The following is a 12,445-nucleotide window of genomic DNA, read 5'->3' on the forward strand; positions in this document are numbered from 1 at the left end:
CTAAGGATGCCTCCTTCATTTACCTCCGGGAGGTCAGACTTACCTATTAGCAATTCACTCCTTTCATTCAAGCTCCTTCAGTAAGCATTTGAGTATTGATCTGCCTGCAATGCGGGAGACCCGCATTTGATTCCTGGGTTCCGAACATCCCCTGGAGAAGGGAATGGCTACCCACTCCAGTATTCTTGCCTGGAGAATCCCATGGACAAAAGAGCTGGGTGGGTTATAGTCCATGGGTTCACGGTGAGTCAGACACGATTGAGTGACTAACACTTTCACTTTTCTTTGATAGAAGTGTCTCCAGCACATTGGTTAAGAGCAGGTATTCTGGAGTCCGAGAGACCTAGCTTTAAATTCTAGATCTGCTGCCTTTAAACTATGTGCCTTTAGGACATGTTTCTGAACTTCTCTAAGCCTGATTTTCCTCCCCTGTAAAATGGAGCTAATAACTGCCACCTCTGTGTTTATGGCCAGTTTGTGAGGGATGTTTGTGTTTATTGGGGTTTCTTATAAATTCTTTTCACGTGTGGGTAGTTGTGTTATGCTTACTTCGTGAAATGAGTTTGTGAGTGTTCCTTCCTCTTGTGTTTTCTGAAAAAGCTTGTGTACAATTGCTGTTTTTCCCCCTCCTTTCTAAAATGCTAGAATTCGGCAGCAGATGGATAGTGCAACATTCCTGTCCTATTGGGCAGCTAAAAAATCAAGGAGACTTGGAAGGGGATTAGATGGTTTCTCTTGCTGCACAGGTCTGAAGTAGCAGTCTGGCAAGGGTGAATAGAGAGTGGAAGAAAGCAGTTCTGTGAAATTCCCTAAGTGAGGATGAAACAGAGGAGGGGGTACTGTTGGCAGCACCAGCCAAGGCCAGAGCAAATGGAAGTGGTTTCAGGGTGTTTGTGGCACAGTCCTTGGTGGGGTCAGTGCACCCATGCCCTGACACACAGGGACTCAGCCCCAGAAGGAAATTTGCATCTCCTTGGGGAATGAATGCCGTATTTGCGTTAGAAACATTACAACCACATTCATTCCAACAAGGTGATAAATAATAGGGCATTATCAAGCAAGGTTTCTAATCTACCAGTCAGATCTAAAAGCCACATGAGGTAGAGAAAACTGCAGGCTCATTCTGGCTCCCAGAGAGCCGATGATCCACATGTGGGATTTGAATCTTCAGTTCTTGTCAAGTGGGGAGATAGGAGAGTAACCATAGTAATCAACAAGTGGGGAGATAGGAGAGTAACACTGGTGATCAGCAGCTGCTGGACATCAGGGGTTTCCTTTGTCCCAGACACTGTGCCAAGTACTTTATGTGCCTTGTTAGTGTTTGTTGCTCAGTTGTGCCCAACTCTCTGTGATCCCATGGACTGTATCCCATCAGGCTCCTCTGTTCCCGGGATTCTCCAGATAAGGATACTGGAGTGGATTGCCATTCCCTTCTGCAGGGGATCTTCCTGACCCAGGGACTGAACCCAGGTCTCCCACATTACAGGCAGATTCGTCACTGTCTGAGTCACCAGGGGAGCCCGATTTTATGTGCCTTAGCTGGTTTAATCTTTCACTGCTATCCCCTGACCCTAGCCACCATTGCTTTTCACCTAGATTATTCCAATAGCTTGCAAACTGGAGGCCCTTGCCCACTCCAGTAGCTTATTTTCAGAGCTTCCAAAGTGATTATTTTGAAGATAACGTGAGATCATCCACTGACTCAAAGTCCTTCTGCGGCTTTCTAACTCTCTCACGGCCAAATCCAAAATCTTTTCAATGGCTTCCTCACAGTGGCCTCAAATCACTTTTTGCTGAATTTCTGGGCCCTCTGCCCTCCTCCATGGTTCTCAGGCGCGTCAGAGACACCCTTGCCTCTGGTCCTTTGTGTCTGCTGTTTCCACTGCTGGAGTGACTTTCCTCTGGAAGCTGGCTTAGCTCACACTCTGATCTCCTTCAGTTTTCTGCCTACTTGTCACCTCATTAGAAGGGTGTTCTTCTGAGGACCCCTTATTAAATTAGCCCCAGCCCTTAATTTTCAGTATTTGTCTTCCTAGCCCTTATTACTACCTTGCTGTATTGCACCTGGGTTTGTTTACTAGTTTGTTATCCCTCTTTATCCACTCTGATGTAAGCACCACATGGACAGAGGACTTGACCATCTTATTTCTTGCTACAGCCCTAGCACACAGAAGAGTGCTCAGAATTATTTGTTGAAAAAAAAGAAAAAAAAAATGAATGGTGCTTTTTTTTTCACCTTTCTTTACTTGCATTTGATTGTGAATTTTTCTCTGAAGAGCATGTTATTTATTTTTATAAAAAAGTAACGAGGTAAGGAAGAAGACTGAACTTTGAATAATAACCAGATTTTAATCTGAGAAGTTTTATTAACACCCAGAGTGATCAGTTCTGATTCAAACTGGTGGGTGACCAGTTCCACTTGGCCTGTGAGGACTAGTATGGCACCTGGACCAGTGGGGAGCAAGGCAAAAGCCTGGAAGTAAGGGGCATGCATAGCCAAAAGAGACACTGTGTTCATTATTCCTAGTTAAACTTTCACTAGCATTTTAAGCAGTTTACTGGTGGCTTAGAGGTAGTCTTATTATAGCTGTAGCTGAATCATCTAGCCTATACGGTGGACTATATGTATTTATTTTATAGCTATTCTTGATGCATTGGATTTAGTTAATTTTCATAGGATGACTTTGTTACCTAACTCTTGTGTGGAGAAGAACTCCCAGATTGTTCATTAGTTCATTCTTTTATTGATATATTTAAGATGTGCCTTCAATGTTTTAGGGTACTAATGGTAAAGAACACACCTCTCAATGCAGGAGACATGAGTTATGGGTTCGATCCCTGGGTTGGAAAGATCCTCTGGAGGAGGGCATGGCACCCCATTCCAATAATCTTGCCTGGATAATCTCATGGACAGAGGAGGCTGGCAGGCTACAGTCCATGGGGTCACAAAGAGTTGGACACAACTGAAGTGACTTAGCATGCACGTTTGATGTTTTAAGGACCATATAAGAAAATGAGGGCAGAACAGAAAGAAAAGAGATAAAGACTCTCTTTTCAGGAAGTTACCTGGACAGGATAGAAATAAGTGACATTTGTTCATTGTTTCAAATCCTAGCGCCCAGAATGAGAAGGGAGGTAAGAAGTTTATTTTATGATGTTCTCCATAGTGCATATTTCTTTCTACACCTTATAGAACAACTAAACCAGAAAGTGGCAAGCTCATGCTATGCGAAAAGGGAGCCGAAACTCCCAGTATAGACTCTTGCCTCATTTACAAGCTTTTATCCTGGATTTTCCTTCAGTCTACCATGGCTCTTGTTATGCATCACCAAGAAACCCAAGTATGGATGATAAATGATAAAACCTTGGAACTGGGAGTATAAGAAGAAACAGGCCAGCCTCCATAGGCAGTTATAAACAATGCTTCATAAAATAACTATAAATGATACTATACTGTTGACAGTTTTATAGTTGGGTGGATGGGAGCCCAATCCAGATTTTCTCAGCTTTTCTTGATATGCAAAAAAAACACTGCAACCTTCCACCCAAGGAAAAAGCATGTCTCAGCTGCTTCTTTAGCTTCCCTGCTTGTTCTCTCCACACCAAAAATGCTATGTCTTAATTCTTTTAAAAGGAAATACTGAAGGTGGCTCCTTACTTAGATTCATACAAAGCTTTGTGGATTGATAAATTCCTTGAAATTAGTTATCTCATTTTATAAGCAGCAGAATAAGTTCAGTGGAAAACTATTGTTTTTCATATGTAGGAGCCTCTCTTTTGAGAGAGACAGCATTCTACTTTTCCTGTGAGAGCAACCCTGGAGTCCAGGTGATGCTCAGTTACTGTGAGTCCTCTCCCATCCCCCATGGGTACAAGATTGGCCATGCTACTCAAGCTGGGGTTTGACGCAGGTCATGTCCTTTGTACTCTGACCTTTTCAGTAGGTCCTTATTAGTTATCCATTATATACATATAGTAGTGTATACATGTCAATCCCAATCTCCAAATTTATCCCTTCCCCTACCCCCTGGTAACCCTGTTTGTTTTGTACATCAGTACCTTGATTTCTGTTTTGTAGGTAAGTTCATTTGTACTCTTTTTTTTAGATTCCACATATAGACAGTATCATATGATATTTGCCCTTGTTTGTCTGAGGATCCATTTCTTAATGATCTTTATCTCAGTTGCTTTTAACCTCTTGGTGAGGGATTTATGTGAGAATTTGATAAAAGCTATGGGCTTGCTCCTTAAAGACAAGGCAAAACACATACACACAAACCCAAAAACCTCACGCAATTTTACATACAATGCCAATAACACTTTAAAGTCCAACAGAGAATCTTCTAGAACTGTGCTTCTTGAATTATCTATGGTGAAAGACAAGTTTTATTTTATCTATTTTTCAAAATTTTAATTTGTCGCAAATTAATACTAGTTCTTAGCTATTTCCCCACCCTCCCTCCCTTCCCCAACAAGGTTTCCACACCTGAACTAATCAATGCCTTGATATAAGCCCACTGATCACTTGCACGGATGTCACCTCGGTGTCTAGTTTCTAAAGGCTCATTCTTTTGTAAAAATTAATTATTTTTGGCTGGGCTGGGTCTTTGTTGCCGCACCCTGGCTTTTTTCACTTGCAGTGAGCAAGGACTACTCTCTACTTGCAGTGTGTGGCCTTCTCATTGCAGTGGCTTCTTTAGGGAGCGTGGGCTCAGTGGCTTTGGCACACAGGCTTAGTTGCTCTGTAGCATGTGAAATCTTCCCAGATCAGAGATCAAACCTGTATCCCCTGCATTGGCAGGTGGATTATTAACCACTGAACAACCAGAGAAGTCCTGTAAGGGCGCATTCCTAATTTTGGTGCTCATCTCAATGGACTGGCATCTGTGGATGTGGTCCATAGACCATACTTTGAGTGGCACTGTTGCGTAAGTCCTACGACTCCAAACTGAGACTGCTTGTGTTCAGGCTCCCTGATGCTTACAGACTGAAGTTCATATTCCTCCCCGTGGTAAATGAAATCCTTGAGATATCATTCTAGCTTCAGGGCATTCTATTTCTTCTTCCTTTGCTTTTCTCCAACTGTTGCTACCTCACTGCCGATCAACCCAGGGGGATTTATTGCTTCCTTGCCTGTATTCCCCTGACATTTAAAAGATACTCTTTATCATAATATACTGTGGTTATTTATTGCACATCTTTATCCCCCTCCAAACAGTAATCTTTTCAAGTGCAAAGATGGTAACTTAACACATTTATTTTTAAAATTTGTGTGTAAAGGGCTGCTCACAGACCCTGGAACATAAGATGTGCTCAGTTAATGTACGTGGAATTGAAGTGAATTTAAGGTATTGGCTAGTAAGGGTGGGAGAACACCAATGTTCAGCTCCCAAGGAGTCCTGTGTGTTCCTTTGCTGGTTCCTTCACTGGGGAGAGAGCAAGGGTTCACCCACAGGTGCAGGTTGTAGTTGATGAGAAAAGCAGAGCTGAAGATTTAGCTCTAGCCAGTGAATAAGCTTGTCAACTCTTGGCAGAGATTTGGCTTTGAGGAAGGAAGGTTGATTTAGATTTATCCTGAGCCTCTGGGGGCTGAGCTCAATGGGAAGCGGAGAGGGGCTATTGGAAGCTGAAACACATCTGCTCTTAGCAGAAGATGCTGCTGCTTTTCTTAGTGCTTTTCTCTCAGAGCAGGCACTCTTGACTTCCCTAATGAATGATTGATATCTCCTCCAGGTGGGAATGTGTATCTTTTACTCACATGGACACAGCTTACTGAAAATACCCTCTACTCAAATGTTAAAGGGGACGTGGGGTCCCTTTGGCTAGAGCTAGGGACTGAATTTGAATTACAAGTATGTGGGGAAATGGTTGCTTGTTGAGACTTGGAAGGTAGGAGCCCAATGCCAGTCTGAAGGTGGAGGTTGGGAGTAAGTGAGAGGAGAAGGACTCCTAGTTTCCTCAAGCAAGTTGGTCATGCTGGTCGTTGGTATTATAAAGAAATTAAGCTTGTAGACATTCTGGGAAAAAAGGTGTGGACATTTTAAAAGAAAACTACGTTTCTGAAAAGTAGTGTGTGTTGTGTGTGTTCAGTCACTGAGTCGTGTCCTGCTCTTTGACACCCCATGAGAAAGGAATGAGGACCCTAAATTAGGTGAATGTGAGATATGAAGTTAAGGATAACCGCTGGAAATACAGTTAAAGCAAAGAAAGGCATTAGGAGAGTGAAGAGTTTCCCATAACAGCCAGCCATGACGGCGACAGGCCAGTTGTCTCTGCTTAGCCCTGGTCCTGCGTGCTAATCTGCTCATAGACACTTTTCCACTGGAAATCCAACCAGACCTCAAACTCAGTTGCACCATTAAGGAGTCTTTTTACCTTTGACCTCGTCTTGCTGTGTTTTCTATCTTTGTGAATGGTGCCAGCATATTGTTGCTTAAACCACAGATTTGAGTGTGCCTTTCTGTTTCTCCATCCTCCCTCATCTACATCCCAATAACCACCAAGTCCTATTGACCCTAATATCTAAACATTTTAATAATTCTACCAGCTCTTACAGTCTTCACCAGCCCTGTCTAGGTCAGGTTGCCACTATTGCCTTGAGTAGTCTTGCTCCCTGTCATTCATTCTTGACTTGATAGCTGTCTTGGAATTTCTGGAACACGTATCTGATTTTGGTATTTCTCAGCTTAACACTCTTCAATGATTCCATACTGATTTTTCGTTAAGTCCAAACTCCTTAAAGAGGCTCACAAGACCTGGGTAATCTGCCTCCTCTTCTCTTCCCAGCTTCATCTCTTCCTGTTTTCTCTTATACAATCTTTGCTCCAGCTCTGATGAACACTGTTTCCTGGGCCACATTCTAAGTGTCTGTCCATGCTCTCTTCCACCTCCCTCTACCTTTCTCCTACTTCACACTTGCTTTTTCTTTTTAATTTTATTTTTAATCTAATTTTATTATTAAATTTTGCATTGGGGTATGGCCAATTAACAATGTTGTGACAATTTCAGATGGACAGCAAAGGGACTCAGCTCTACATATATGTGCATCCATTCTGCTCCAAACTCCCCTTGCGTTCAAGCTGCCACATAACAGTGAGCAGAGTTCCATGTGCTATACAGCAGATCTTTGGTTATCCTTTTAAATATAGTGCTCACTTTCTTATCCTTCACGTCTCACATTGGACATCACTTCTCTAGGCTCCCTGAGATTAAATTCATTGTTCCTCATACTGAGTCATACTGTTGTTCCTTTGTTCCCTTCCTCATTATTATTAATATTTTTCTGGTTTGTTTGTTTGTTTGTTTGTTTTTCCTTCATGGGATAGCAAGCTACTTGAAAGTAGGGACTGTGTCTTATTCATGATGTTTGATATCCTTAAGTCCTCAATGAATATTGCTTGATTAAACATATGAATACTTTCAGGGAAATTTGGGATGAAGCTGAGTGTCAAACCAAGGGGAATAAAGAATGTGGGTAGAACCTCAAAAACATTGGACTTAGTGTTTGCATATTCTGTGGGAACTGTTTAGAAGTGAAGCAAATGGAATTAGCCTTCCTCCAAAGGGAAAAGTAAACATTTATCCAGTGACTGAAAGAACTGAAAATAGACCAGGTCTGGTGTATTAGTAGGATTCTGGAGAAAAACAGGATTCTATTGAGATAGCTTACCTAAACAGAGTCTAATAAAGAAACTACCTACAGCAGTGTGGTCAGAGTTAAGAAAATCAACAAAGGATGTTCCTGCACCCAGAGACTAACAACAAGGGGAAGCTGTTACCACCATTATGGTGCAAGGGACAAAGGCAGGACTGTTGGGGAAGGTCATTGAGAGGCCATGACCCCTGCTTGACCTGTGAGCTGGACCTGGGAAATGAATATTCCTCTGGCTTCCCCAAGCTAGGAGTTGCCCCAAGTACACAGCCTTGAGAGAGCAATGTGTTCAGGCCATCTGGATTGTATCCATGACTGAACCCTGTTCAGGCCTCTAGGTAAACTTTTAAGATTCTACAGGTGAGGGCAGGAATCGAGACTCAGACATAGAGAACAGACTTATAGACACAGAGGAGGAAGGAGAAGTTGGGACGAATTGAGAGAGTAGCACTGAAATATATACATGAAAGTGAAAAGTGAAAGTGTTAGTTGCTTAGTCATGCCTGACTCTTTGTGACCCCATGGACTGTAGCCCACCAGGCTTCTCTGTCCATGGGATTCTCCAGTCAAGAATACTGGAGTGGGTAGCCATTCCCTTCTCCAGGGGATCTCCCCAACTCAGGGATTGAACCTGGGTTTCCTGTATTGCAGGCAGATTCTTTACCATCTGAGCCACCAAGCCCTAATATATACGTTGCCATATGTAAAACAGATAGCTAATGGAAAGTTGCTGTATAGTGCAGGGAGCTCAGCCTGGAGTTCTGTGACAACCTAGAGGGGTGGGATGGCGAGGGAGGTGAGAGGCGGGTTCACGAGGGAGGGGACATGTATATACATATGGCTGATTTATGTTGATGTATGGCAGAAACCAATACAACATTGTAAAGCAATTATACTCCAGTTAAAAATAAATAAATTATATAAAAAATGATTCTGCAGGTGGGTGCTGAGTTGTACTCATCTTATATAAGACAAGCCTCATATGTAAGTTCCTTTGCTTATTAAACCTGTGGCCTACCAATCTGGGTGGTCTGCCTCATTCTTTCAAAGTTACCTTCCCTCTGTATTTGGGAGCTGATTTCACATTTCACCTGGAAGCTCCTAAGGTTACAAACCAACAGGGACATAGTATGAACAAAGCTAAGGAGAAGATGAAGGAGGGGACCATGCATCGAGTTGCAGTGTTGAGCAAGTTGAGAAGAAGGAAGAAACGTCGACCTCTCTCTTCTGCTGGTTTAGCCAAACCCAGGGGAAAGCCAGAGGATGAGGGGCCCGCGTGATGCAGCTTTCCAGAGGTTGTTGGTCTCTTAGGGCTAAGTAGGACAGAAAAGGGTGGAGGATGGATCTGGAGTCACAAAGAAGTCTAACCAGAACAGGGGTTGTGAAAAGGGAGAAAACTAATAAGAACAGACAATACCCCTAACTGTTGAATTTAGAGGAGGATTTTTAATTATTGGAGAACCAGTGAAAACTGGTGGTGACTTGGGAAAGACTCTGGAATGTTTTAAACCTATAACCAGGATAACATCCAGTAGGACACCTATGAGCTAGCTCTTGAGTAGAGTGTATATCTGGAGAGTCATTCTGTCATTATGTTTGTGAAGATCAGATGCCCTTGAGCAATTGGGTTATTGATCTGGAGCAGAGGTGGGGCTCCCAGGGAAACATGTGGGTGTCAGGTTGTGGGAGGAGCTGGAGGTTCAGAGGCTAGGACCAGAGAGCCTCCACTTTGCAGACTGCTGTGTGGGGCACCAGAAGCAAGTTGTATAGGAGGCACTGAGCGCCCAGCCTGACAGTCTGGCATTTGTCCTTGTTGTTATTTGTATAGTCATGCATGTGTACACAGGTGTGTCTTGGGGATCATCTGGGGGTGTATATTTGAAATGGACTGCTCTGTTCTTTTGTCACATGGGACCTGGCAAAATTTCTCTTGGCAACAGTTCTTCAGAGAGCAGATTGTATTTTGCAAAAATATCCCCTGGTTTATTGCCTACTCTTAGGACTTAACAAGAAGAAATGCTCCGAAATGACAGCAGGAAAAATTTAGTATAAACTTAAGGGATGGCTTTTTATAACATGTAGTATTAAATTCCTTCCTGGCCACAGGGAGAAATAATTTTTCTCTTCAATTCTGAATTATATCCCATATCCAAATAGCAAGAATTCCACATTTTAGGTTCCACTGGAATGATATTTTAAAAATATGTACCAATTTTCTTCAAAATTATGACATATTTCTAGAATTGAGCAGCAGGAGTTGCTTGTATATTTTTGAGATTAGTTGCTTGTCAGTTGCTTCATTTGCTATTATTTTCTCCCATTCCGAAGGCTGTCTTTTCACCTTGCTTATAGTTTCCTTTGTTGTACAGAAGCTTTTAGCAGCACTGTTTATAATAGCCAGGACATGGAAGCAACCTAGATGTCCATCAGCAGAGGAATGGATAAGAAAGCTGTGGTACATATACACAAAGGAGTATTACACAGCCATTAAAAAGAGTACATTTGAATCAGTTCTAATGAGGTGGATGAAACTGGAGCCTATTATACAGAGTGAAGTAAGCCAGAAAGAAAAACATCAATACAGTATACTAACACATATATATGGAATTTAGAAAGATGGTAACGATAACCCTGTATGCGAGACAGCAAAAGAGACACAGATGTATAGAACAGTCTTTTGGACTCTGTGGGAGAGGGAGAGGGTGGGGTGATTTGGGAGAATGGCATTGAAACATGTATACTATCATGTAAGAAATGAATCACCAGTCTAGGTTCGATGCAGGATACAGGATGCTTGGGGCTGGTGCACCGGGATGACCCAGAGGGATGGTTTGGGGAGGGAAGTGGGAGGGGGGTTCAGGATTGGGAACACGTTTACACCCGTGGTGGATTCGTGTTGATGTATGGGAAAACTAATACAATATTGTAAAGTAAAAAAAACATTATGACTGATATAACTGAATATGGGGGCTTCCCTGATGGCTCCGATAGTAAAGAATCTGCCTGCAATGCAGGAGACCCAGGTTCGATTCCTGGGTTGGGAAGATCCCCTGGAGAAGGGAATGACTACCCACTCCAGTATCCTTGCCTGGAGGATTCCATGGACAAAGGAGACTGGCTACAGTCCATGGGATTGCAAAGAGCTGGACAGGGCTGAATGGCTAACACACACACATGGCTGAATATCCAGGTTGTCTATATTTTGATTATCGATGCTCGTGTGTCCAGTTGCCTCCTCTCTCTGGGTGCAGGGTGCAGAGAGCAGAGGTGGAAGTCATGCGCTCTGGGAAGTTCAGAAAGACTCACCTTGTCTGCTGTACTTGATCTGGCCTGTTGCCACCTCTCTCACTTCTTTTCTCCCTTTCTTCGCTTTGCCCAGTGAGCTGCAGACACACTTGCCTCCTGGCTGTTTCCTAAGATGTCTGTCTCAGCCTCTGCATTGGGTCTTCCTTCTGCCTGGAAGGCTTTTCTGCCAGGTGTGTGTTGGACCCCAGCATCTCCTCAGTGAGGCCTCCTCTGACCAGAGTTGCATTCAGAAGGCTCAAATTTTAATCTCAGGGTTGCCACTTATAAGCACGTGTTTCTTTCATCATTCTTTTTGAGGATTCATACACTCATATTTATACACTGAAGTAGAATGCCTTAGGGATTTTGCAGTTATTTGGTCTGATCAGTGTGAATATTGGAATCAGATGGCCTTGTTTACAAAATTCCTTCCATTATATACTGACCATGTAATTTTGAGATAAGAAGTAACGGTATTTTTACATGGCTACTTAAAAGTCAGCTTCCTGACTATATAAAGCAGATAACAGCAATACCTAATTTAAAGCATTGTTGCAAGGTTTAAAAGGACAAGATAATGCATGAAAATGCTTAGCACAGCAGCCAGCACATGGTAAAAACCTAAAGAAAGTTATTATTATTATTTTATTAAAATATTTTTTACTTTTCCTTTTTCGTTAGTATCCAGCAATTATTTAAGTAATTTATTTATCTGTTTATTTTGGACTTGCATCATGTGGGGTCTTAGTTCCCTGATCAGGGATCAAACCCCCGCCTTTTGCAACGGAAGCACAGTGTCTTAACCACTGAACCACCAGAGAAGTCTTTATTATTATTATTACTATTATATTCATATATACTAGTTGTACAACCTTTTGTGAGTCACTTAAAATCTTAGCTTTAGGTTACTATTTGTGAAATGGAAAAAATAAAAACCCAGTTTCACTGGTTATTGGTTTGTATATCAGAAATCAGTATGCAGTTTACTAGAAATTTCTTCCTTAAGTATTTAAGGTGGGTATATTTAGTACTGTCATTGGAATTTGTTGACCCAAATCTAGTTATTTTGTCCACATATGTAATGGTTTAATAGACTTCAACCAATATCCCTCTTCAGTCTGTGGGTTTTGTTTGTTTGTTTGTTGGCTCTGTAGCTTCATATGGCAGCTTGCCTTATCTTTTGACTGTTAATTTAATTTTTTCTGGACCTTCTCCATCCATGTTGTGTCATTCTTATAGATCAATGACCAGAACTCTCCTGGTATATACACAGATATCAAAAGTAGACAAAGACAGCAGAGAATTAAAATGTGTGTTGGTGATGCTCGTTTTCATTTTTGTGACTTTGTCCAATCCAATCTGGGAACTAGACAAAAGGCAGATGTAAGTAAGTAGTATTCAAACACGAAGAAGTTTTTCTCAGGTCTGGGCCAATGAACTCACTTTGGCAAAGCATTTTTTACTAATGTGCCTCTACCAAGTTTATGAGCTAGTTGTTATTTACTAGGC

Source organism: Capricornis sumatraensis, chromosome 11, assembly GCF_032405125.1.
Source record: "Capricornis sumatraensis isolate serow.1 chromosome 11, serow.2, whole genome shotgun sequence".
Classification (NCBI taxonomy): Eukaryota; Metazoa; Chordata; class Mammalia; order Artiodactyla; family Bovidae; genus Capricornis; species Capricornis sumatraensis.